The sequence below is a fragment of the Loxodonta africana genome, chromosome 1 (assembly GCF_030014295.1).
Source record: "Loxodonta africana isolate mLoxAfr1 chromosome 1, mLoxAfr1.hap2, whole genome shotgun sequence".
Taxonomy (NCBI): domain Eukaryota; kingdom Metazoa; phylum Chordata; class Mammalia; order Proboscidea; family Elephantidae; genus Loxodonta; species Loxodonta africana.
The window spans coordinates 204,624,295-204,652,057 of NC_087342.1; the positions used below are offsets into that span (position 1 = coordinate 204,624,295).

At 39.3% G+C, this 27,763-nt stretch overlaps 1 protein-coding gene across 3 annotated transcripts in view; it reads left to right on the top strand.

Moving 5' to 3' along the window:
• The window catches only part of PEX7 (peroxisomal biogenesis factor 7), a 128,849-nt gene that overhangs the window by 33,711 nt on the left and 67,375 nt on the right, over positions 1-27,763 (top strand). The window lies entirely within an intron of this gene.

Genomic DNA, 27,763 nt, shown 5'->3' on the forward strand with positions numbered 1-27,763 from the left:
AGCTTAGCGTTGGAGAGAAAACAGGCCGACAATACTATTCCCTTTCTGTTTAGACTGTTTGATTCTTACCAGCCTCTTGACAAGAATTAACTGAGGCGTGGATTACTTTTCAGTGATTCTAACAATTTGACTTAACATGTTCGTTTTTGTTGAGGTAAGAGATAGGGGGCAAAGAGGAAACCAGTGCTTTGCCGTTAGACTTTGAAACTGAATACTGTCCCTTGTTTTCACTAGTTGTGAGGCCTCAGACAAGTATGAGCCTGAGTTTCCTCATCTGCAGGATGCAGTTAAAAATGTTAACTCATGAGGTTGTTGTGCATATGAAATAACCATAAGCATATAATGTCTAGCATGTAGTTGACTTCCTTCCCTTGATGTTCACTCTTTTTTTCAGGGTAGTCTCTTTAATTCATTGCCACTAAGCCATAGCATTTTTTTTTTTGGTTTTAAGCCATAGCAAGGACTTTTTTTTTGGTATGATCTTTTGTGCAACAGTTTGCTTTTGATTCATGTCAGCAACTCTACAGCAGAAACTCTAGTTTTTAGTGGAAGAAAATCGTTTTATAAAAATTTATAAATTTAATAATAATAATCTGATATAATAATAATATAAATTTAATAATTTAAATTTTTAATAATTGTACTGTTTTACTACGGTAAAACCTGTAAAAGCAGAAGCCTGTGTAAGGCAGAAACCTGTTAGAGAAGGAAAACTCAAATATTTTCCACCAAAACAAGCGATAGAAAAAGGGTCAGATGGCACCCTGTCAAAGGCAGAAAATTTGCAAGACCCAAAAACAAGGCAGTCCTTTTGAGTTCCAGCTTTCACAGGTTTCCCTAAATTTGCATAAAGATTTCCAAATTTGGTTTGTTGGCTGATTAACAAATCATATAAGACCTGTACAGCCTAAATTATATATAAGTTGTAGAGAAACATTGTTCGTTCTCCCTGCAGCACCCCCATTTAAAGCAGCATAGTCCACCTGCCAGCTGGTAATTTAAATAGATATCCAGTCTTCACTAGCACTGTAACTGCTCTCGCCTCTGCCCTTGGTGTTTTTCTTCTTCTCACACCCCTGAAGCTCTTTCCTCACCCATTAGTTTAGCTTTTCTTTCTACCGGTCTGGCCTGTCTCTCTTCTATTTTTCGGATGTTACTTGAAAAAATTTAATAACAGAGCCTTCCTTGACATTTGGAATTATAATTCATTCGCATGGTTAAGAATATGGAATATCAGGTCTAATGAGGAGTATTGTAATATTTGCCACACTGTGACTTTTCATAGTGTGAATTAGATAGAACACAACTATTTATGAATTGATAAATATGCTTTGTGTTAGACATCTCACAACTGGGTTTAAGTCCTACAAAATTGGGACCCAGTCTAGCTCTTTTCACTGGCTACAGAGCTGCTTTGCTTAAGTGGTTTTATCCTGATTTGTTTATTAGAACACAGGTTGCTAAGACTAACAATTAAAAGAATGTGTTAACACATGCCTATTAATCATAATATTTGTGGTGATTGACAAAGTAATATCACTATTTTTTGATTCTTTTATAACTTTTTAAAAATAAGTTTATAAGGAAAAAACAAATAGTATGTTAGATAATCCCTATCCTGGTCATGTACAGAATTTGGAAATTAAAAAAAAAAAAAAAAAAGAAACATGCCAAATAAAAAGGAAATGCCTCCCCACCGCACTACTTTCTGAGAAAACCACTGTTAACATTTTCTTTATTCCTCCAGAAAAATTCTTGTGCCTATTCTAGAACATGTGGTACAAAAAATTAAAATATTTCTGGAGAATATTCTTGAGGAAAACAATATCCTCAAAAGCTATATTTGCTTAGTGATACTAGGTTTTATAATTATATGCTTAGAGCTCTAAATCCCTTTGTTGTTGAACTGCTACAGGAAAAATAACTTCGTGAGTCAGAAAATCTCCGGTCCCCAATTTCTTTTTTCTTCATTGAAAACATTGTTTTTAAAAAATCATTTTTGATTGTGGAGGTTTTTTAGGAGCTTCAGTCCAACATTACAGCTGAACTGACTGAATCATACCATCACTTAGAAAGAAGGTGGTTCTTAGACTATAGTTTTGAATGAAATTGATGGAAGAGAACATTTTGTTGAATTATAGATTTAGATTTATGTAATTAAAACAGGAAGTAGAGTGTTAACACATTTCTTTTACTTGATTTAGCACTGGTAAACACTTGGCTAAAGAAAGTTTTCTCAATACCAGTTTATCTTAGTTATCTAGTGCTTTTATAACAGAAGTACCACAAGTGAGTGGCTTTAACAAACAAATTTATTTTCTCACTGTTTGGGAGGCTAAAAGTCTGAGTTCAGGGCACCAGCTCAAAGGGAAGGCCCTCCCTCTCTGTGTTGGCTCTATGGGAAAGTCTTTGTTTCTTTTCAGCTTCGGTTTCTTGGTTCCTTGGAGATATCACGTGGCCTGGCATCCGTCTTCCTCTGCCCCCAGTCTCTGCTAGCTTACTTCTCTGAGCCTAGTCTGCTCTTTTTATATCTCAAAGGTGATTGGCTTAAAACACACTCTATACGGATATGGCTTCTTTACATAACAGAGAAAACCCATTCCCAAATGAGATTATAATCAGAGGTTTTACTACATAGATTTTGGAGGACACAGTTCAGTGCATAACACGGTTCCTTCCTAAAAGCTCTGACACTTTAACATCTATTGTTTCATTTTTATTTCAGATAATTTTGTTCAATGTATTGAGTGCCATTAAAGCTTTTAAAAATTTAGAAGTAAAACAAAGGTGAACGATTCAGTTGGTATAGGCAAGGGTAGAGTTGCTCTTCTAGGTTGTTTCACGTGATCCACTTTCATGCTGCCACCTATTAGACGCGTAGCAGGAAGGCTCAACCAATGTCTGCTCAGGGTATTCCAATATGAGGAATTGTTCAGTTAGTTCATATTTTTGAATGTACATATAAATCATCTGTTGTAGTTGTATGCCATCAAGTCAGTATAACACTAATTATTTTCACATGTGTGTCTCTCCAAGCAACAGTGGTTTTATATCTTTGTAAGTTTTAATTTGAAGTTCTAAAATGATTTTGCACCAAGTCCAGTGTGTTATACTTTATGGATTAAACAACAACCCTCATGGTCTAGATGACATCAGTTAATTTTGATCATGAATCAGAACCATGTTAAGGTAACAGTTATTTAAAGACTTGGACCCTAAAATTGTAAACAGATGCTTCTCCTCAGTCCTTACATGTTTGCCAGTTTGGTGAATGAAAAATGATATCTAATTGTCCTTTTGATTTGCGTATTTGATTATTATGGAAGTTGAAAATGGTTTTTGTTAATTGGCCACTGCAATTCTTTTGTGAGTTGCAATTTCATGGCTTTGGCTCATTTTTCTACTGAGAGACGTGTGTTGTTGTTTTTTTCTTATTAATTTATGAGCTCTTATAGGATGTGGAAGATGTGAGAGAGGAATGAATAAAGGGTAACTCCTAGGTTCCTGGCAAGGACAAATTCATGGATGGTGATGCCATAACTGAGATAAGAGATATTTTTAAAGAGAAGATCTTGAATTTTATTTTAGAATACATGTGGGGATGTCAGGTGAGCAGGTTAAGTTTGGAGCTGAGAAGTCTGGCCTTGAAAGTAAAAATTATGCCATTGGCTCATAAATGGCAACTGAAGTCATTGCAATAAATCAGAGCATGAAAGAAAGAGGAAAGCTTGTAATTGAGCATGGGTTGACAAACTACTGCCCTTGGACCAAATCCAGCCTACTGACGGTTTTAATATTTTTCATTTTTGACTGTGAGAGACTGAATGTTTAAATGATGATGCTAAGGATCCAAGGAAACCCTGGTGGCCTCGGGGGGTTTTGTTTTAAGGATCCAGTGGAAAGTTAGATGAGAGTGATACAGTCTTTTGTGTTAGAATTTTTTTTCCCATTCCAGACTGTACAAACATTCCCCTAAAATTTCTTCTAGTACTTTTATAGTTTGCTTTTTAAATTTAATATTGAATTAATCAGGAATTTATTTTAGAATAAGAAATGAGATAGAAATGTAACTTTTTCAAAATGGTTTATCAGTTGTTGTAATACCTTCATGAATATAAGCTACTCTTTTTCCACTAATTTGAAATAATAATGATGATAACTAACATTTATCAAATGTTTCAACTACACCAGTCACAATGTAAACACTTTATATTTTTTAATCCAATAATTTTATCTTGGGAAATGTCAAGATAAAATTTATCATATTATATTTGGGTCTGTTTTCAAGACTTCCTGCTTTGGCCCATTCATTTGTTTCCCTGTATATGTGTTGCACTGATTATGCTTGCTTTATAATACATTTCAGTTTCTGGTAGCACAAGCCTCCTCCCATTGTTTTTTTGTTTTATACATTTTTTTTTTTTTTTTTTTTACAATTCTTCATTATTTTTTCCAGGTGAATTTTAGAATAATTTTGAAGAGTTAAAAAATCTTGTTAAAAATTTTTAATTGGGATTATATTAAATTTAAAGGTTAATTTTTTAAATGATTTTTATTGTGCTTTAAGTGAAAGTTTACAAATCAAGTCAGTCTCTCACACAAAAACCCATATACACCTTGCTACTCAGTCCCAATTACTCTCCCCTTAAAGGTTAATTTGAGTCATCTCCTGTATTTTCAATTGTGCAAAATTTCTCATCAAAGATGAAGCATTTAAGGTGGCTGCTTCTAGTATGTATTCATTTAATTATCCAGCATCCAGAAATAGGCAGTAGGTAGGATAATTATTCCATTCTTGCTAATAAACTGTGTCAGTCACTGAGTTTTGAATTACTTCCAGTGTCTTTTCATAGGTAATATCATGGCACAGATATCCTTTCCATTATTTCCTTTTTTTTAACTCTAAAATTAAAAATTACCAAATGTCCCTGAATTCTGGAAGTATTATTAAGTTAAACACACACAGAAATGGAAACCTTCAGGCTAATTGTGTACAGACCAGCACATCCATTTAGATTAAACAATTTTTTGAGATCCTAAGATAATAGTGAATAATAATAACTTCTGTATATAGAGGTATAATTAATTCAAGAAATGTTTTGTTCTCTGGTTAAATTTAACAGTATTTTCTAGAATGAAGAGCGGTATACTCTGGGAACTTGTAAAGTTATTACAGTGAAACCTGTGAGAGCTGGAATGCGATGAGGCTACCTTGTTTTTCCAGGCTTCTCAAGTTTTCTGTCTTTGACAGGGTGCAGCTTACCACTTTTCTGTTGCTTTCTACTAGTGGAAAATATTTGAGTTTTCCTTCTCTGACAGGTTTCTGCCTTACACAGGCTCTGGCTTTCATGGGTTTACTGTACTATTAAAAATTTCCCAGTTGTCCAAGTCATACCTTTTTTGTTCATAATCTGAATTAAATCTTTTCCAAAATACCAAGTCTCCAGGATAGGACCAGTAGTATATTTTTCCTTGTCATATTTCCTTTTCCAAACCTGAATTTCTTCCTTGATCTTTTATCTTCCTGTAGCACAGCTCCTCATAAGGCTGGGCATGTATTAGGTAAATGATAGGGATATGAATACACTTAATTTGAATTAATTAACCCTTTATCCTACATATATAACTTGAGATCATAATTTTTTATGCTTGTAAGTTAGTATTGAATGCTAATGAGTTTCATGCTCCTAGTGCATTAAGTCTGAAAGTACTTCTTGGTTATAATTTTAATGGTTATTTTTTTTGGAGCCCTGGTGGCATAGCGGTTAAGAGCTTGGCTGCTAACCAAAAGGTCGACAGTTCAAATCCACCAGTCGCTCCTTGGAAACCCTATGGGGCAGTTCTACTCTGTCCTACTGGGTCACCATGAGTCGGAATTGACTTGATGGGAGCAGGTTTGGGTTTTTTTTGTTGTTGTTGTTATTATTTTACCATATCTGGTATTAGTCCAAATTGAACTAAAATTCTTATAAGGATGTCAGTTAAGTTTGCATTGGCATTATTTTCTTAGGACAGGGTTGCTCTTTGGCCTTATATCCTGCAGTTTCAAATGAATCATTTCAGACTCTGGAAAGAATTAGTGGTATAGAATAGATCTGCCTCCAAAATGAATTGAAATACATTCCCCTTTCCACTGAAAAGGTGAAGACGTGTCTGCTGGACGCTCTAATTGGCAACATTCACAATAAAGTAGAATTAATAATGATAATTTCTTTTTATTGTACTTTAAATGAAGATTTAGAGAGCAAATTAGTTTCTCATTAAACAATTAATACACATTGTTTTGTGACATTGGTTGTCAACCTCACAACATGTCAATACTCTCCCCTTCTTGACCTTGGGCTCCTCATTACCAGCTTTCCTGTCCCCTCCTGCCTTTCTATCCTTGCCCCTAGGCTGGTGTACCCATTTAGTGTCATTTTATTTTATGGGCCTGTCTAATCTTTGGTTTTTCTAATCTTTGACTGAAGGTTGACTCTCAGGAGTGACTTCAGTACTGAGTTAAAAGGGTGTCCGGGGGCCATACTCTCAGGGTTTCTCCAGCCTCTGTCAGGCCAGTAAGTCTGGTCTCTTCTTGTGAGTTAGAATTTTTTTCTACATTTTTCACCAGCTCTGTCCAGGACCCTCTATTGTGATCCCTATCAGAGCAGGTGGTGGTGATAGCTGGACGCCATCTACTTTCGCTGGACTCAGCCTGGTGGAGGCTCTGGTAGTTGTGGTTCATTAGTCCTTTGGACTAATCTTTCCCTTGTGTCTTCGGTTTTCTTCATTCTCCCTTGGTCCAGATGGGGTGAAACCAGTGGAGTATCTCAGATGGCTGCTCACAAGCTTTTAAGACCACAGACACTACTCACCAAAGTAGAATGTGGAACATTTTCTTTATAAACTATGTTATGCCAATTGAGCTAAATGTTCCCCAAGACCATGGTCCTTAACCCTCAGCCCTGTAGTAATAATGGTAATCTGACGTATTTGGAAACATATGGAAAGTTATTAGTGAGTAAAACTCCCTAAACTACTGCGATTTAAGGTTCTGAAATTGTCTTCATTTATTTTTAATCATTGTGCCTTTTATGTCAATGATTAAATGTAAAATAGTGACAAAAACATGAACTAGCACAACTGAGTTTATTTAAATGTCAGGCAGAATTATAGGTATTAGCCCTTTATTTGGCCTGAGCCACATACACTTTCTTTCTTTTACATTGGCCTTTTATGTAGCATGGTATATACAGTATTGACTCTGGATATTGCAAATAGAATATTCAGTGTATGAGATTGAATAGCATAATACAATGAATTGTATGTAGTTAGCAGTTTAATCACAAAACTTAGCTTTTTATACTATCTGTACAGTGTAAATAGGTAGTACATAAAAACATTCTTTTATCAGCAAAATGAATGTTTGGTTTCATAGAAGAGAGGAACAATGACATTGCCTTCATATGTTATATTAGAAATGAGTATAAATAGTGGTCATATCAACCAGGACTTCTTTGATTAAAAGTACTGACCAAACTGCCTTAAGGAAAAATACAGTTTATTTGCTCACATATGAATGAGATGAAAAGTCCAAAATTAGATCTAGCTCTTTTTTTTTTTTTATAGGCACGACTGGATGTGGGGCTCAGAGATATTCTTGCTTTCTCTGTATTCTGGCTTCTTTTGTGTTGGTTTCAGTGTCAAGTACCACATGATAGTAAGATTGTGGCAGTAACTTTAGCCCCTACGTCTTTTCTGGTTTTTATCCAGTAGGAAAGAATGAGAGGCTCTTTCTCAGAAATCCAGGAAAGTTTCATTTTCTCTCATTGGCTGTAACGGGTCCCTGTGGATGTTCCTGAGCCAAACCTGGGAGTGGGGAATGTTACTTGCAGATTGGCTTAGGCCTGGCTTAGTCCCTGTACCTGGGGGCAGAAAATAGGAGAGAGCGGTGCCTAAACTACATACACTGAGAACAGAAGAGGGGCTCCTGACTAGGTGGAAGTAGGTAAATGGACTCTGTTGTTTGTTGTTGTGTGCTGTCAAGTTGATTCTGACCCATAGCAATCCTATAGGACAGAGTGGAACTGCCCTATAGGGTTTCCTAGGCTGAAATCTTCAGGGCAGCAGATCACCAAGTCTTCTGCAGAGTGGCTGGTGGGTTCGAATGCCAACCTTTTGGTTAATGGCTGAGCACATAATCACTGCACCACCAGGACTTCTTGAATGGACTTTGGGGGGCCTATATTCACTAAAGTAGCTGCACATCCAAGGGCTTAAAGTAAATCACAGGGGGACTTGATAAAAACGGAGCACTGAGGCACTGGACCTGTAAGCTATAAAATACGTCCTTAAAAACAAACAAAACCTTTAAAAACTTTTCCTGTGAAGACCAAGATGATGTCAGAAGAGACTCTGAAACTTGCTCTTGAGTATCAAGTAGCTAAAGGAACTGATGGTACTGAAGGAAGAAGTCCAAGCTGCTCTGAAGGCATTGGCGAAAAACAAGGCTCCAGGAATTGGTGGAATATCAACTGAGATGTTTCAACAAACAGATGCAGCACTGGAGGAGCTCACTCATCTATGCCAAGAAATATGCAAGACAGCTTCCTGGCCAACTGACTGGAAGAGATCCATATTTATGCCTATTCCCAAGAAAGGTGATCCAACCGAATGTGGAAATTACAGAACAATATCATTAATATCACATGCAAGCAAAATTTTGCTGAAGATCATTTAAAACAGCTGCAGCAGTATATCGACAGGGAACTGCCAGAAATTTAGGCCGGTTTCAGAAGAGGATGTGGACCCAGGGAGATCATTGCTGATATCAGATGGATCCTGGCTGAAAGCAGGGAATACCAGAAGGATGTTTACCTGTGTTTTATTGACTATGTAGAGGCATTCGACTGTGTGGATTATAACAAACTATGAATAACACTGGGAAGAATGGGAATTCCAGAACACTTAATTGTGCTCATGAGGAACCTTTACATAGATCGAGAGGCAGTTGTTCGGACAGAACAAGGGGATACCGATTGGTTTAAAGTCAGGAAAAGTGTGCATCAGGGTTGTATTCTTTCACCATACCTATTTAATCTGTATGCTGAACAAATAATCTGAGAAACTGGACTATATGAAGAAGAATGGGGCATCAGGATTGGAGGAAGACTCATTAACAACCTGCGTTATGCAGATGACACAACCTTGCCTGCTGAAAGTGAAGAGGACCTGAAGCACTTACTAATGAAGATCAAAGACCACAGCCTTCAGTATGGATTACACCTCAACACAAAGAAAACAAAAATCCTCACAACTGGACCAACGAGCAACATCATGATAAACGGAGAAAAGATTGAAGTTGTCAAGGGTTTCATTTTACTTGGATCCACAATCAACATCCATGGAAGCAGCAGTCAAGAAATCAAAAGACGCATTGCATTGGGCAAATCTGCTGCAAAGCACCTCTTCAAAGTGTTGAAGGGCAAAGATGTCACCCTGAAGACTAAGGTGTGCCTGACCCAAGCCATGATATTTTTAATCACATCATATGCATGTGAAAGCTGGGCAATGAATAAGGAAGACTGAAGAAGAGTTGACGCCTTTGAATTGTGGTGTTGGTGAAGATATTGAATATACCATGGACTGCCAAAAGAACAAACAAATCTGTTTTGGTAGAAGTGCGGTCAGAATGCTCCGTAGAGGCAAGGATGGCGAGACTGCATCTTACATACTTTGGACATGTTGTCAGGATGGATCAGTCCCTGGAGAAGGACATCATGCTTGGCAGAGTACAGGGTCAGTGGAAAAGAGGAAGACCCTCAACAAGGTGGACTGACACAGTGGCTTCAACAATGAGCTCAAGCATAACAGTTTTTGTAAGGATGGCGCAGGACCGGGCAGTGTTTCATTCTGTTGTGCATAGGGTCACTATGAGTCGGAACTGACTTGACGGCACCTAACAACAACAACAAAGCAAAAGGAAGAAATGATGAAGAAAAAGAACTGAACAGAAGATTTCAAAGGAGGGCTCGAGAAAACAAAGTAAAATATTATAGTGACATGTGCAAAGAGCTGGAGATAGAAAACCAAAAGGGAAGAACACGTTTGGCATTTCTCAAGCTGAAGAACTAAAGAAAAAATCCAAGCCTCAAGTTGCAGTAGTGAAGGATTCCATGCAGAAAATATTAAACGATGCAGGAAGCATCAGATGAAGATGGAAGGCAATTGGTCTCAACCCACCTGGAGCAAAGGGGAATGAAGAACACCAAAGACACAGGGCCGCATAAACTAGCGACTACATCAGCCTGAGACCACAAGAACTAGATGGCGCCTGGCTATAACCAATGACTGCCCTGACAGGGAACACAACAAAGAACCCCTGAGGGAGCAGGAGAGCAGTGGGATGCAGACCCCAAATTCTTATAAAAAGACCAGAGTTAATGGTCTGACTGAGACTAGAATGACCCCAGAGGTCACGGTCCCTAGACCTTCTTTTAGCCCAAGACAGGAACCATTCCTAAAGCTAACTCTTCAGACAGGGATTGGACTGAACTGTGGGTTAGACAATGATACTGGTGAAGAATGAGCTTCTTGGATCAAGTAGGCACATGAGACTATGTTGGCATCTCCTGTCTGAACGGGAGATGAGAGGGTAGAGAGGGTCAGAAACTGGCCGATGGAAACAAAGAGAGAGTGGAGGGAAGGAGTGTTCTGTCTCATTAGGGGGAGAGTAATTAGGAGTATATAGCAAGGTGTTTATAAATTTTTGTATGAGAGTCCGACTTGATTTGTAAACTTTCACTTAAAGCACAAAAAAAAAAAAAAAAAAAGAAGATGGAAGGAATATATAGAGTCATTATACCAAAAACAATTGGTCAATGTTCAACCATTTCAAGAGGTAGCGTATGATCAGGAACCAGTGATACTGAAGGAAGAAGCCCAAGCTGCACTGAAGGCATTGGTGAAAAACAAGGCTCCAAGAATTGATGGAATACCTATTGAGATGTTTCAACAACGAATGCAGCACTGAAAGTGCTCACTCATCTATGCAAAGAAATTTGGAAGACAGCTTCCTGGCCAGCTGACTGGAAGAGATCCATATGTATGCCTATTCCTAAGAAAGGTGATCCAACGAAATGGGAAATCATCGAACAATACCATTAATATCACATGCAAGTAAAGTTTTGCTGAGGATCATTGAAAAGTGGCTGCAGCAGTATATTGACAGGGAACTACCAAAAATTCAGGCCTATTCAGAAGTGGACGTGGAACCAGGGATAGATATCATGGCTGTTATTAGATGGATCCTGGCTGAAAGCAGAGAATACCAGAAAGATGTTTACCTGTGCTTTATTGACTGTGCAAAGGCATTCGACTGTGTGGATCATAACAAATTATGGATAACATTGTGAAGAATGGGAATTCTAGAACATGTAATTTTGCTCCTGAGGAACATGTACATAGATCAAGAGGCAGGCTTTCGAACAGAACAAGGGGAGACTGCGTGGTTTAAAGTCAGGAAAGGTATGCTTCAGGGTTGTATCCTTTCACCATACCTATTCAATCTGTATGCTGAGCAAATAATCTGAGAACCTGGACTATATGAAGAAGAATGTGGTATCAGGATTGAAGAAAGACTCATTAACAACCTGTGTTATGCAGGTGACATCCTTGCTTGCTGAAGTCAAGAGAGCTGAAGCACTTACTGATGAAGCTCAAAGACCACAGCCTTCAGTATGGATTACACCTCAACAGAAATAAAAATCCTCACAACTGGACTAATAAGTAGCATCATGATAAAGAGAGAAAAGACTGATGTTGTCAAGGACTTCATTTTACTTGGATCCACAATCAGCACCCATGGAAGCAGCAGTCAAGAAATCAAAGGACGCATTGGGTTGGGCAAATATGCTGTGAAAGACCTCTTTGAAGTGTTGAAAAACAAAGATGTCACCTTGAAGACTAAGGTGTGCCTGACCCAAGCTGTGGTATTTTCAATCACATCGTAATGCATGTGAAAGCTGAATGATGAATAAGGAAGACCAGAGAAGAATTGATGCCTTTGAATTGTGGTTTTGGCGAAGAATATCGAATATACCATGGACTGCCAAAAGAACAAACAAATCTGTCTTGGAAGAAGTACAACCAGAATGCTCCTTAGGAGCAAAGATGGCGAGACTACGTCTTAGATACTTTGGACATGTTATCAGGAGGGATCAGTCCCTGCAGAAGGACATCATGGTTGGTAAAATACAGGGTCGATGAAAAAGAGGAGGAGGACCCTTAACGAGATGGGTTGACACAGTGGCTGCAACAGTGGGCTCAAGCATAGCAATGATTGTGAGGATGGTGCAGGACTGGACAGTGTTTCATTCTATAGTATATAGGGTCGTTGTGAGTCACAGTCACCTCGATGGCACTTAACAACACAACAACAAAGCCATTTTTGGCCAGCTTTTACAGTTTTGGAAACTCATTGGAAGGTCAACTTGACAAACACTTGCCATTTCCCAGGTGTATTTTTTCTTGAGGTTTTCAAATATTAGTCTGTTTAATAGAGTTGAAAAGATTTGAAGTTATTCACTCTTCAAAAATATTGGCAGGGATTGTGGTACACCAAAAAAGCTAGGGCGAACTCTGAAACTCTCTTGTGCCTTAGCCATTTCCAGTGAGACAAGAAAATTTACTTACCAACCTATGAATAATGCATTAGTAGGCAAATGAACTTCTTAGCAGATTTTCTTTGCTTGACTTGTTTTCATACATTTCCTGGAGGGAATGTGTGTAACTCTTTTATGTTGCTGAGTGCCTCACACAAACACTGTAATATTTTTGATTGTTATATAAGAAATGGGAGTAAGCATCTGATCAGAATTTTTAAAACATATTGTTGTTAGTTTCTGTTGAGTTGATTTCAACTTGTGACAAGCCCATGTAAGGTTAATTTTAATCGTTGAAACGGACATTATCAGCAAGTCAATCAGATATTTATTGAATGTCCACAATGTGCTGGAGATACAGTGAGGACCAAAACAGTCCGGGTTCTGACCTTCATAGAGCTTACAGCCCAATGAACAAGAGAGATACTAAGAAAACTAGACGTAGATCATCTTAAGGAGTGAGAAGTCCTTTGAAGGGGAGGCAGTATAGCACAGTGATTAAGAACATGGACTCCAAAGCTGCACTTCCTAGTGCTTTCACCACTAACTCACTGTGTAACTTTGTGCTGTGGAACCTCTGTCTCTTAATACCCGTGTCATGGAGTTTGGGGAGAATTAGGTAAGTTAATGAATGCAAGAGGCCTAGAGCAGTGCCTAGCACAGAGGAAGGGCTCTGTAATTGTAAGCTCTTATTAGTAACATATGTGTCCTGAATTCTGCAGGAATCTATAAAAGGACTCCTGAGGTTGTGGGGGTTGGCTGGCCACAGAAGCTTCCCTGAGGAAGTAGTCTTAAAGCTATACCTTATGAACAAGTAAGAGTTAAAAGATGAGAAATGGGAGGCAAAGGTATGGGATGTGGGAGAGACAAGAGCATATTTGAGCAACATCAGAATGGCCTTTGCAATGCTTATATGTACTGTAAGAATTAATAGGCAGTGCTTTTCTGACAACTAAGTCTAGAGTTCTAAAGTAACTTGCTCTGAGTAGAATCTGGAATGAGTGGTGTGTGATAACATACTTGTCTAATAATTCTAAAGCCTGACTAATCATCAGAATCATTGGGGGGAGCTTAAAAAACAGCAACAGAATTCTGGGCTTCATTCTCATCTTACTGAATTAGAACTCTGGAAGGTATTTTTAATCACCCCAACTGTATCTAGTCATCAGCCCAATTTGGGAAGTACTGTAGACGGCAACGGGGTCAACGGGTAGTAGTCAAGGAAACCCTGGTAGTGTAGTGGTTAAGAGCTATGAATGCTAACCAAAAGATCGGCAGTTCAAGTCTGCCAGGCACTCCTTGGAAACTCTATGGGGCAGTTCTCCTCTGACCTATAGGGTCGCTATAAGTTGGAATCAACTCGACAACAATGGGTTTGGTTTGGTTTTGGTAGTAGTCAGTGGAGCCCTGGTGGTTCAGTGGTTAAGAGCTTGGCTGCTAACTAAAAGGTTGGCAGTTCAAATCCACCAGTTACTCCTTAGAAACCCAATGGGGTAGTTCTGCTCTGTCTTATAGGGTAGCTGTGAGTCGGAATCAACTTGACAGCAATGGGTTTGGCTTGTTTTTGTTTGCTTGCTTATTTTTGGTAGTAGTCAGTGTTATAGCTCTGTTTGAGATGCCAGATCACTAGCTTATTTCGGTTGATGTAATGGGAATGACATGTTTGCTTTCACAGGAATATATTCATCTCTTTTAGAAAAAAATCCACAGAATGATTTCAGGGCTGAATTCAGGTAGGAAATGATTTCTTTAGTTTGAGAACTTCCTAGGTTTTTTTCCTCAGTTTTGTCAGTAAGTTACACGAAGGCCTTATTTCTCTTGCTTTGTTTTCTTGCATACAGACAAGAGCTTGCTATAAAACATAATGTAGTTTTTGCATGAAATTACCCTAACTGCTAAATTTGGGGTTATGGCACCTAAAGTTGTAAAACATTTTATTTTTAATGGTAGAGGCTTATGTAATAGGCCGTCAAGATGTGTTTACTGACATTTAATTATATCATTCAACTACTTATAATAATTTATGTTGTAAGATAAAGTATGAAAATATACAATTTAGGTTACCCCAGTAATTTAGTTACCTTCAAGGTTGTATAGTATTTGCAAATATAGAACAAAAATTGTGATCACTAGCTGAGCTACAAACCCACCACAAGACATACCAAAAAAAGGGGGCGGTTTTAGAGATCTAGGTCTAGGTCTCGCTTCTAGAGCAGAGTTTTACAAGGACATTGCATTTTATCTAGTTGATGATAGTTATATTAGGACAAAATTCATATTTCTAATTGATATGAGTTAGAAAGGAAGAAATTTGAGATGTTTACATAAATAGCATTGATATGAAGTAAGCTTTCTTTTGAACCATGAAAACTGAATTACTGCTATTACAGACTCCATATAATTGTATAACTCATAGCCATGCCTGAATGTGTGGGGTTAAAATGAACCTCATTCTACTATAAGAAAAAGTCATCTTACATCTGATGGGCATCTGGCATTTTAATTAAATTATTTGGGCCCAGTATGCTTCCTTTTGCTGCCCAGTTGACTTCACAGTTTTAGACTTAGATTTACTCTCGTTCTCCTTACCCCAGCCTTCTCTGACTTGCTATGATTTGAAATTAGCCATAGTAACAGCCAGCGCTTCTTATTCCATTTTGTGCATTTCAATTCACTGGTTCTCCTGTCTCTGGTAGTTTGCAGCCGATATGAGAAGCCAGTAAATTCAGGTGGGGGGTCTATAGCACCATCACGGGGCCGTGACAAATGTCTGGCTGACAGTGAAAGGCCAGTTGTCTGGAAAATGTTATTAAAGGAATGGCATAAATACAAATGTCCTGGTGGGTGAAAGAGTTGAGTGAGTCATTGTGAGATCTTTCTCCTACCTGGAAAACAAAGTGATGAGAATCAACCGCCAAATGTGTACAGCAGGAACTGCTGTCAAGGAGGTGAAATTCTTAGCTCCTACGTAGCAGAACTTCATATTTTGTGCCCCTTAAATTAACTGCAAGAAGGCACAACCCAAGCTATGGCTTTTTTTTTTTCTTTTTTTAGTTATGTGACTATGATGGTGCTGAAAACAATATAAGGAGCCCTGATGGTGCAGTGGTTAAAGTGCTAGGCTACTAACTGAAAAGCTGGTGATTTGAACCCACCAGCTCCTCTGTGGGAGAAAGATGTGGTAGTCTGCTTGCCTAAAGATTACAGCCTTGGAAACCCCATGGGGCAGTTCTGCTCTGTCCTGTGGGGTCGCTGTGAGTTGGAATTGACTCAATGGCTGTGGGTTTGTTTTTTGTTTGTTTGTTTAGGAACACAATATTGTGCCAGAGAAGTTTAGAATAATCATTATTCCACCTATCCTTTGTCGTTATATTGTTTAATTTTTTTTATCGACGTATAATATACATAGAGAATAATGCATAATCTTAAGGTACAGCTTGCTGACTTTTCACAGGTAACACATCTGTGTAACCAGCCCCTCACGTTCCCTTCTAAAAAACTTCCTTCTCCTTTACCCCAGGGTGAACACTGTCATGCCTTCTAATTAGGGCTGCATATCTTTATACTTTTGTGTCTGGTTCCTTTTGCTGATGTTATGTTTGTAAGATTGATTTATATTATTGCTAGAATATGTTACTTTTTTTAATCTTCTAGTCTACATTAATTGTGATATTTTGGTAGTTTAAATCATATGCATGCCCATATAATATGATTATTAGGGTGAACACAAACTTAATGAATGTTAAACAATGCTTTAGTCGTGGCTATAACAAATTTTAAGGAGCGCTAGTGTCGCAGTGGTTAAGTACTTGGCTGCTAACTGAACAGGTTGGTGGTTTGAACCCACCAGCCACTCCATGGGAGAAAGATACGGCAATCTGCTTCTGTAAGGATTACAGCCTTGAAAACCCTGTGGGACGGTTCTACTATGTCCTGTAGGGTTGCTATGAGTTGGAGTCAAGTCAACAGCAGTGGATTATAGCACATTTTATAGTTTAAGACCTAGCATTAACTATAGAATTTTAGAAGCTGGGCATTTTTATGTTTTATTTGAAGCCTCTTGCTGTATCAAATGTTTTTATCTGGGTCTAGGGATTTTAGAGACTGAACCTTCAGGAAAATTCCATTCACTCCCTCCACAATGATAAGGAATATCCTTTGCCTACAACTGATAGAACTTGAACTATTTTAGGTCTTTGTGAAACTTATTTAAGAGGATACCTCAGAAACGGAAGGGATGCTTGAATTAATCTGGACTTTTTTCTGCATGTTGACTCTGCAGGCTAGCTTTCTCCACAAGATGGGTCAGATGGCCACCAGTAGCTGCTGAATTTTATAACTTGTAAACTTGTAAATTCTAAATCCTGAGAGAAGGATTGATGTTATTTTTTCAGTTATAGTTGGGAAAAATCACAAGTACCTACCTTTGACCTGTCAGCTGAGGTCATGGCAGGAAGTAAGGTACTATGGTTGCCTTGCTTGGACCTGCCCCTCATTCGTCAACTGTGTTGAGCTATAGGTCTTTCTACAATCACATGGTGAGAGGGAGATGCTGTTCCTAGAAGAAGGAGGCTATTGGGTAGACCAAACACTAGCCATCCATGTCACCCTGCTTTATACACTGAAGGCTGGGAAAAGTCACAAAAGAATGTTTTATCAAAGCTATTTGGGATTCTGAAGCAACTTCTACTGACTGATGGTTAGACCACAGATAGATTTAAAAAAAAAAAAAAAAACACAAAAAACCAGACCTGTTGCTGTTGAGTCCATTCCAACTCACAGTGACCCTATAGGACAGAGTAGAACTGCCCCATAGGGTTTCCACTGATAGTGATTATAAAATAGAGCTTCTGCAGATATTTGAAGCTTTAGCCTGTAACCATTTTGAACAATTTCCATTTGGTCCTTTAAAGCCCATGATTCCCTCTTATCCCTGCATCCTTAGCTAATTTCAAAAATGTTAATTATTCTTGTCATCTAGCCAGGTGATTTACAATTGTTTTTAAAGTAGCAGGATGGTGTTTTTAAATTAAGAAAAAAAAAAAAATCCTGCTCCCACAAAGCAGCACTACATATTCGTGGATCTGTAAAATGTAGTAATAGGATTATAAAAACCTTGGACTAAAAGGAGGCAGAACCAACATAGCACTATAGACAGAAGCACCACACTGTCCCACCACAGCAAAGACCCAAAAAACTAGAACAGTGACAGATGTCAGTCCTGCAACCCTAAGTGTCAAATGAAGAGATAGCTCCACTAAGCACCAACTAGGTTAAGAAACTGAAAGAACAGAAAGTGAGGAGAGATACAAGTGGAGGTCCCCTATCAGCGAATGCAGCACTGATTTTCCATCTTGGACCCATGGGGAAATAGAAATAGGCAGACAGGGAGTACGGGAAAGCAGCTTCACAGAGCTCCCAGCAGGAGACAGAGCACCCAGTAACCAAGTGATACACACTTTCCCACCCCCCACCCTTCTTCCCCCTGCTCGACCTCTGCCGCTTCCTAGCGAGCCGTGGTTGCTTGACCAGGAGGCGTAGGCTTTGTGCTACTTGGATTTGCCCTGCTCATGCTGGCTGGTTCCTTCAGTGTCATTTCTTTGTTCCTAGTATTACTTTTTTTTGGCTTCTTTTGGTTTCTGCCTTCTCTCTCACCTCCTCCCCTTCCTTTTTCTCAAATACCTGGCTCCATGTGCCATATCTGCTGCTTCTTGACAGGCTGTGAAGCACCACTTGGCTGGGGAACCATTTCCCTGGTTTGTGTCTCTGGGGCTTTTTTATGTTTGTTTTCTTTTTCTTTTTTCCTTTTAATTTTTCTTCATTTCTCAGTTTCTCATCTCTCTTCTTGGAAGCCCTGGTGGCATAGTGGTTAAATGTCATGGCGCTAACCAAAAGGTCAGCAGTTCAAACCCACCAGGCATTCCTTGGAAACCCTGTGGGGCAGTTCTACTCTGTGCTATAGGGTCGCTGTGAGTCAGAATTGACTCGATGGCAACGGGGTCATCTCTCTTCTTACCATCTTTTCCTGTCTCCTGAATACCTGATGCTGTGTGCCGTCTCTGCCCCTTCTAGCCAGCCTGTACTGCGTGACTTGGGAGCCTTGTCCCTGGTCTGTGCAGCCTCGTCAGTGGGATCCCTGGGGGCATTTTCTTTTAATTATTATTATTTTTTCTTTTTTCCTTTTCATTTTTCTTCATTTCTCATCTCTCTCTACTTTCCTTCTTTTCCTGATTCCTTAGTACTTGATACTCTGTGCCATCTCTGCCCCTTCTAGACGGGCTATACCCCACAGCCTGGGAACCACTTCCCCAGTCACAGTGGGATCCCTGGGGCATTTTTTTTTAATTTATTGATTTTTTTTTCTTTTCTCTTTTTCCTTTTTGTTTTTCTTCATTTCTGTTTCTCATGTCTTTCTATTTTCCTTCTTTTCCTGTCTCCTGAATACCTGGTGCTGTGTGCCGTCTCTGCACATTTTAGGTGGGCCGTGCCCCAAGGCCTGGAAGCCACTTCCTCGGGTGACAGTGGGATCCCTGGGGGCATTTTAAAAAAAATTTTTATTCATTTATTTTTCTCTTTCTTTTTTTTTTCCTTTTTGTTTCCCTTCATTTCTTGGTTTCTTGTCTCTCCACTTCAACAGCATGCTCCCTCAGCACTTTTTTCTTTTTTTTTGGCTCCTGTTTATCTATCCTTTTTCTCTCCTTTCCCATACCCACTTAGCTCCACGCATCATAACCTCCCCCCTCCCTCTTGCGTCTCCACACTGTGCGCTGAACATCGCACCACTGAGCAGCCCAGGCATGGCCTACTGGAACCTGCCTTGCACTGACCCTGGCCCACCCTCTTGGTCTCTGTATGTGCCACAAACAGCCTCTCCCCTTCAGCTGGACCTGCCCTGCTGTAGCATAACTGAGCGACTGACCGTGCCCTTTGGACAAGGGGTGGAAGGTACCATGCCCACAGATGAGCAAACAAAAAGGAATGCACAGCCTGTCTGGTCAGACATAACCAAATAAAACAAAAAAGCAGGATGAAACAAACAACTCTGCAATCAGTAAACAAAGAAAATAACTACTGAACGCCTCAAAGACAGCAGAAAATATCAAAACATTAAAGAAAGGACAGGATGGTTCCAGTAGGAAAACAAAATCAAACACTAGATGACTTTCCAGTAGAAGAAAAGGCACTGAAACTACCTGCCAGGGCATTCAGATCTCTAATATTCAGGGCTATTCAAGAGTCAAAACAAAAAGCAGACAAAAATGAGGAAAAAATAGACAAATTCATGGAAGACAGACCAAAATTAAAAAAAAAAAAAAAAAGGAAGAATTCAGGAAAACAATTCAGGGACAGAATGTCAAAATTCACAACAAGAACAGAAACAACAATTAAAAATCCAAAAGATAAGATGTCAGAAGTGAACAGTGTCATAGAAGGTCTGAGGAGCAGGTTTGAAACAATTGAAGACAGGATTAGCAAAATTGAAGACAAATACTTGGATACCACTTTGTTTGAGGAAAAGTCAGAAAAAAGAACAAAGAAAAGTGAAGAAACCCTGAGAAAGATGTGGGATACAATCAAAAGCAAAAATTTGTGGGTGAGAGGCGGAGCCAAGATGGCGGACTAGGCAGACGCTACCTCGGATCCCTCTTACAACAAAGACACGGAAAAACAAGTGAATCGATCACATACATAACAATCTACGAACCCTGAACAACAAACACAGATTCAGAGACGGAGAACGAACTAATACGGGGAAGCAGCGATTGTTTCCAGAGCTTGGAGCCAGCGTACCAGTCAGGTACGGCACAAGCACAGAGAGCTGCTCCATCCCCCTGAACTAACCCCGGGAGGGGGACCAGCCGGTTCCACGGGAGGCGTGGGACGCAGCCGGTAGGAGAAGTCCCCGGGAGGCAGTGACTGGTCTTGGAGCAGGAAGAGCAGCGTCCCAGCCGGAGAACCATCCCGCCGGGATTTGGACTGGACGCAGGTACGGCATAAACACGGAGAGCTGCTCCACCCCCCGAACTAACCCCGGGAAGAGGCCCAGCCGGGTCGCGCGGGCGGCGTGGGATGCAGCCGGTAAGAGAAGTCCCCGGGAGGCAGCGACTGGTATTGGAGCGGGGAGAACAGCATCCCAGCCGGGACACTCGGTCACGGCACAAGCACGGGGAGCTGCTCCACCCATCTGAACTAACCCCGGGAGGCGGCCCAACTGGTTCGCAGAGGCGGCACGGCCACGCAGCTGGAGGGACGAGAAGTCCCCGGGAGGCAGCGACTGATTTTGGAGTCGAGAGTGCACCGTCCCAGTAGGGGAGCCTTGACGCTGGGCGTGGGGCTGGAAACGGAGGATCTGACCGTGACTCCAGCGGGCCAGACCCCCCGGGGGCAATCTCCACACAGCCAGCACACATAGGTGACGCGCCCGCGGGAATCTCAGATATAATAGTCATTCCAAGCAAGACAAGCAACTCTGGCTATATTCTGAGGTGCTACTCTCCTGTCTCTCTGTTCCCTCCCCTACCCTCCCCAGGCGGCTTCATTAACATCTGAATAGCCTGAGCCAGAGGGAGAACTCTGATAGGGATCTGACTGCATTTTTTTTTAGCGGATTTTCTGGAAAAACTAGTTTCCCAGTGATGGCTCGGAGACAACAATCCATATCAAACCACTTAAAGAAGCCGACCATGACAGCTTCTCCAACCCTCCAAACAAAAGAATCAAAATCTTTCCCAAATGAAGATACAATCCTGGAATTATCAGATACAGAATATAAAAAACTAATTTACAGAATGCTTAAAGATATCACAAATGAAATTAGGATAACTGCAGAAAAAGCCAAGGAACACACCGATAAAACTGTTGAAGAACTCAAAAAAATTATTCAAGAACATAGTGGAAAAATCAATAAGTTGCAAGAATCCATAGAGAGACAACATGTAGAAATCCAAAAGATTAACAATAAAATTACAGAATTAGACAACGCAATAGGAAGTCAGAGAAGCAGACTCAAGCAATTAGAATGCAGACTGGGACATCTGGAGGACCAGGAAATCAACACCAACATAGCTGAAAAAAAATCAGATAAAAGAATTAAAAAAAATGAAGAAACCCTAAGAATTATGTGGGACTCTATCAAGAAGGATAACCTGCGGGTGATTGGAGTCCCAGAACAGGGAGTGGAGACAGAAAACACAGAGAAAATAGTTGAAGAACTCCTGACAGAAAACTTCCCTGACATCATGAAAAACGAAAGGATATCTATCCAAGATGCTCATCGAACCCCATTTAAGATTGATCCAAAAAGAAAAACACCAAGACATATTGTCATCAAACTCACCAAAACCAAAGATAAACAGAAAATTTTAAAAGCAGCCAGGGAGAAAAGAAAGGTTTCCTTCAAGGGAGAATCAATAAGAATAAGTTCAGACTACTCAGCAGAAACCATGCAGGCAAGAAGGGAATGGGACGACATATACAGAACACTGAAGGACAAAAACTGCCAGCCAAGGATCATATATCCAGCAAAACTCTCTCTGAAATATGAAGGCGAAATTAAGATATTTACAGACAAACACAAGTTTAGAGAATTTGCAAAAACCAAACCAAAGCTACAAGAAATACTAAAGGATATTGTTTGGTCAGAGAACCAATAATATCAGATATCAGCACAACACAAGGTCACAAAACAGAACGTCCTGATATCAACTCAAATAGGGAAATCACAAAAACAAACAAATTAAGATTAATTAAAAAAAAAATACACATAACAGGGAATCATGGAAGTCAATAGGTAAAAGATCACAATAATCGAAAAGAGGGACTAAATACAGGAGGCATTGAACTGCCATATGGACAGTGATACAAGGCGATATAGAACAATACAAGTTAGGTTTTTACTTAGAAAAATAGGGGTAAATAATAAGGTAACCACAAAAAGGTATAACAACTCTGTAACTCAAGATAAAAGCCAAGAAAAACGTAACGACTCAACTAACATAAAGTCAAACACTATGAAAATGAGGATCTCACAATTTACTAAGAAAAACGCCTCAGCACAAAAAAGTATGTGGAAAAATGATATTGTCAACAACACACATAAAAAGGCATCAAAATAACAGCACTAAAAACTTATTTATCTATAATTACCCTGAATGTAAATGGACTAAATGCACCAATAAAGAGTCAGAGAGTCACAGACTGGATAAAGAAACACGATCCATCTATATGCTGCCTACAAGAGACACACCTTAGACTTAGAGACACAAACAAACTAAAACTCAAAGGATGGAAAAAAGTATATCAAGCAAACAATAAGCAAAAAAGAAGAGGAGTAGCAATATTAATTTCTGACAAAATAGACTTTAGACTTAAATCCACCACAAAGGATAAAGAAGGACACTATATAATGATAAAAGGGACAATTGATCAGGAAGACATAACCATATTAAATATATGTGCACCCAATGACAGGGCTGCAAGATACATAAATCAAATTTTAACAGAATTGAAAAGTGAGATAGATACCTCCACAATTATAGTAGGAGACTTCAACACACCACTTTCGGAGAAGGACAGGACATCCAGTAAGAAGCTCAATAGAGACACGGAAGATCTAATTACAACAATCAACCAACTTGACCTCATTGACTTATACAGAACTCTCCACCCAACTGCTGCAAAATATACTTTTTTTTCTAGTGCACATGGAACATTCTCTAGAATAGACCACATATTAGGTCATAAAACAAACCTTTGCAGAGTCCAAAACATCGAAATACTACAAAGCATCTTCTCAGACCACAAGGCAATAAAACTAGAGATCAATAACAGAAAAACTAGGGAAAATAAATCAAATACTTGGAAACTGAACAATACCCTCCTGAAAAAAGACTGGGTTATAGAAGACATCAAGGAGGGAATAAGGAAATTCATAGAAAGCAACGAGAATGAAAATACTTCCTATCAAAACCTCTGGGACACAGCAAAAGCAGTGCTCAGAGGCCAATTTATATCGATAAATGCACACATACAAAAAGAAGAAAGAGCCAAAATCAGAGAACTGTCCCTACAACTTGAACAAATAGAAACTGAGCAACAAAAGAATCCATCAAGCACCAGAAGAAAACAAATAATAAAAATTAGAGCTGAACTAAATGAATTAGAGAACAGAAAAACAATTGAAAGAATTAACAAAGCCAAAAGCTGGTTCTTCGAAAAAATTAACAAAATTGATAAACCATTGGCTAGACTGACTAAAGAAATACAGGAAAGGAAACAAATAACCCGAATAAGAAACGAGAAGGACCACATCACAACAGAACCAAATGAAATTAAAAGAATCATTTCAGATTATTATGAAAAATTGTACTCTAAAAAATTTGAAAACCTAGGAGAAATGGATGAATTCCTGGAAAAACACTACCTACCTAAACTAACACATTCAGAAGTAGAACAACTAAATAGACCCATAACAAAAAAAGAGATTGAAACGGTAATCAAAAAACTCCCAACAAAAAAAAGCCCTGGCCCGGACGGCTTCACTGCAGAGTTCTACCAAACTTTCAGAGAAGAGTTAACACCACTACTTCTGAAGGTATTCCAAAGCATAGAAAATGACGGAATACTACCCAACTCATTCTATGAAGCCACCATCTCCCTGATACCAAAACCAGGTAAAGACATTACAAAAAAAGAAAATTATAGACCTATATCCCTCATGAACATTGATGAAAAATCCTCAACAAAATTCTCGCCAATAGAATCCAACAACACATCAAAAAAATAATTCACCCTGATCAAGTGGGATTTATACCAGGTATGCAAGGCTGATTTAATATCAGAAAAACCATTAATGTAATCCATCACATAAATAAAACAAAAGACAAAAACCACATGATCTTATCAATTGATGCAGAAAAGGCATTTGACAAAGTCCAACACCCATTTATGATAAAAACTCTTACCAAAATAGGAATTGAAGGAAAATTCCTCAACATAATAAAGGGCATCTATGCAAAGCCAACAGCCAATATCACTCTAAATGGAGAGAACCTGAAAGCATTTCCCTTGAGAACGGCAACCAGACAAGGATGCCCTTTATCACCGCTCTTATTCAACATCGTGCTGGAAGTCCTAGCCAGGGCAATTAGGCTAGACAAAGAAATAAAAGGTATCCGGATTGGCAAGGAAGAAGTAAAGTTATCACTATTTGCAGATGACATGATTATATACACAGAAAACCCTAAGGAATCCTCCAGAAAACTACTGAAACTAATAGAAGAGTTTGGCAGAGTCTCAGGTTATAAAATAAACATACAAAAATCACTTGGATTCCTCTACATCAACAAAAAGAACACCGAAGAGGAAATAACCAAATCAATACCATTCACAGTAGCCCCCAAGAAGATAAGATACTTAGGAATAAATCTTACCAAGGATGTAAAAGACCTATACAAAGAAAACTACAAAGCTCTACTACAAGAAATTCAAAAGGACATACTTAAGTGGAAAAACATACCTTGCTCATGGATAGGAAGACTTAACATAGTAAAAATGTCTATTCTACCAAAAGCCATCTATACATATAACACACTTCCAATCCAAATACCAATGTCATATTTTAAGGGGATAGAGAAACGAATCACTAATTTCATATGGAAGGGAAAGAAGCCCCGGATAAGCAAAGCATTACTGAAAAAGAAGAAGAAAGTGGGAGGCCTCACTCTACCTGACTTCAGAACCTATTATACAGCCACAGTAGTCAAAACAGCCTGGTACTGGTACAACAACAGGCACATAGACCAATGGAACAGAATTGAGAACCCAGACATAGATCCATCCACGTATGAGCAGCTGATATTTGACAAAGGACCAGTGTCAATTAACTGGGGAAAAGATAGCCTTTTTAACAAATGGTGCTGGCATAACTGGATATCCATTTGCAAAAAAATGAAACAGGACCCATACCTCACACCATGCACGAAAACTAACTCCAAGTGGATCAAAGACCTAAATATAAAGACTAAAACGATAAAGATCATGGAAGAAAAAATTGGGAGAACCCTAGGAGCCCTAATACAAGGCATAAACAGAATACAAAACATTACCAAAAATGATGAAGAGAAACCCGATAACTGGGAGCTCCTAAAAATCAAACACCTATGCTCATCTAAAGACTTCTCCAAAAGAGTAAAAAGACCACCTACAGACTGGGAAAGAATCTTCAGCTATGACATCTCCGACCAGCGCCTGATCTCTAAAATCTACATGATTCTGTCAAAACTCAACCACAAAAAGACAAACAACCCAATCAAGAAGTGGGCAAAGGATATGAACACACATTTCACTAAAGAAGATATTCAGGCAGCAAACAGGTACATGAGAAAATGCTCTCGATCATTAGCCATTAGAGAAATGCAAATTAAAACTACGATGAGATTCCATCTCACACCAGCAAGGCTGGCATTAATCCAAAAAACACAAAATAATAAATGTTGGAGAGGCTGCGGAGAGATTGGAACTCTTATACACTGCTGGTGGGAATGTAAAATGGTACAACCACTTTGGAAATCTATCTGGCGTTATCTTAAACAGTTAGAAATAGAACTACCATACAACCCAGAAATTCCACTCCTGGGAATATACCCTAGAGATACAAGAGCCTTCATACAAACAGATATATGCACACCCATGTTTATTGCAGCTCTCTTTACAATAGCAAAAAGTTGGAAGCAACCAAGGTGTCCATCAACGGATGAATGGTTAAATAAATTGTGGTATATTCACATAATGGAATACTACGCATCGATAAAGAACAGTGACGAATCTGTGAAACATTTCATAACATGGAGGAACCTGGAAGGCATTATGCTGAGCGAAATTAGTCAGAGGCAAAAGGACAAATATTGTATAAGACCACTATTATAAAATCTTGAGAAATAGTAAACCTGAGAAGAACACATACTCGTGTGGTTACGAGGGGGGGAGGGAGGGTGGGAGAGGGTTTTTTATTGATTAATCAGTAGATAAGAACTGCTTTAGGTGAAGGGAAAGACAACACTCAATACATGGAAGGTCAGCTCAATTGGACTGGACCAAAAGCAAAGAAGTTTCCGAGATAAAATGAATGCTTCAAAGGTCAGCGGAGCAAGAGCGGGGGTCTGGGGAACATGGTTTGCGGGGACTTCTAAGTCAATTGGCAAAATAATTCTATTATGAAATCATTCTGCATCCCACTTTGAAATGTGGCGTTTGGGGTCTTAAATGCTAACAAGCGGCCATCTAAGATGCATCAATTGGTTTCAACCCACCTGGAGCAAAGGAAAATGAAGAACACCAAGGCCACACGACAACTAAGAGCCCAAGAGACAGAAAGGGCCACATGAACCAGAGACCTACATCATCCTGAGACCAGAAGAACTAGTTGGTGCCCGGCCACAATCGATGACTGCCCTGACAGGGAGCACAGCAGAGGACCCCTGAGGGAGCAGGAGATCAGTGGGATACAGACCCCAAATTCTCATAAAAAGACCAAACTTAATGGTCTGACTGAGACTGAAGGAATCCTGGCAGCCATGCTCCCCAGACCTTCAGTTGACACAGGACAGGAACCATGCCCGAAGACAACTCATCAGACATGAAAGGGACTGGTCAGCAGGTGGGAGAGAGACGCTGATGAAGAGTGAGCTAATTATATCAGGTGGACACTTGAGATTGTGTTGGCAACTCTTGTCTGGAGGGGGGATGGGAGGATAGAGAGAGAGGGAAGCCGGCAAAATTGTCAAGAAAGGAGAGACTGAAAGGGCTGACTCAAGAGGGGGAGAGCAAGTGGGAGTAGGGAGTGAGATGTATGTAAACTTATGTGTGACAGACTGATTGGATTTGTAAACGTTCACTTGAAGCTTAATAAAAGTTATAAAAAAAAAAAAAAAAGGAAAAAAAATTTGTGGGTGATCAGAGTTCCAGAACAGGGGGAAGAAACAGAAAACACAGAATCTTTGAGGAATTGCCATCAGGAAACTTCCCTAACATCATGAAAACTGAAAAGCTGACTATCCAAGAAGCTCAACAAACCCCGTATAGGATAGAGCCCAAAAGAAAATCACCAAGGCTTATCATAGTCA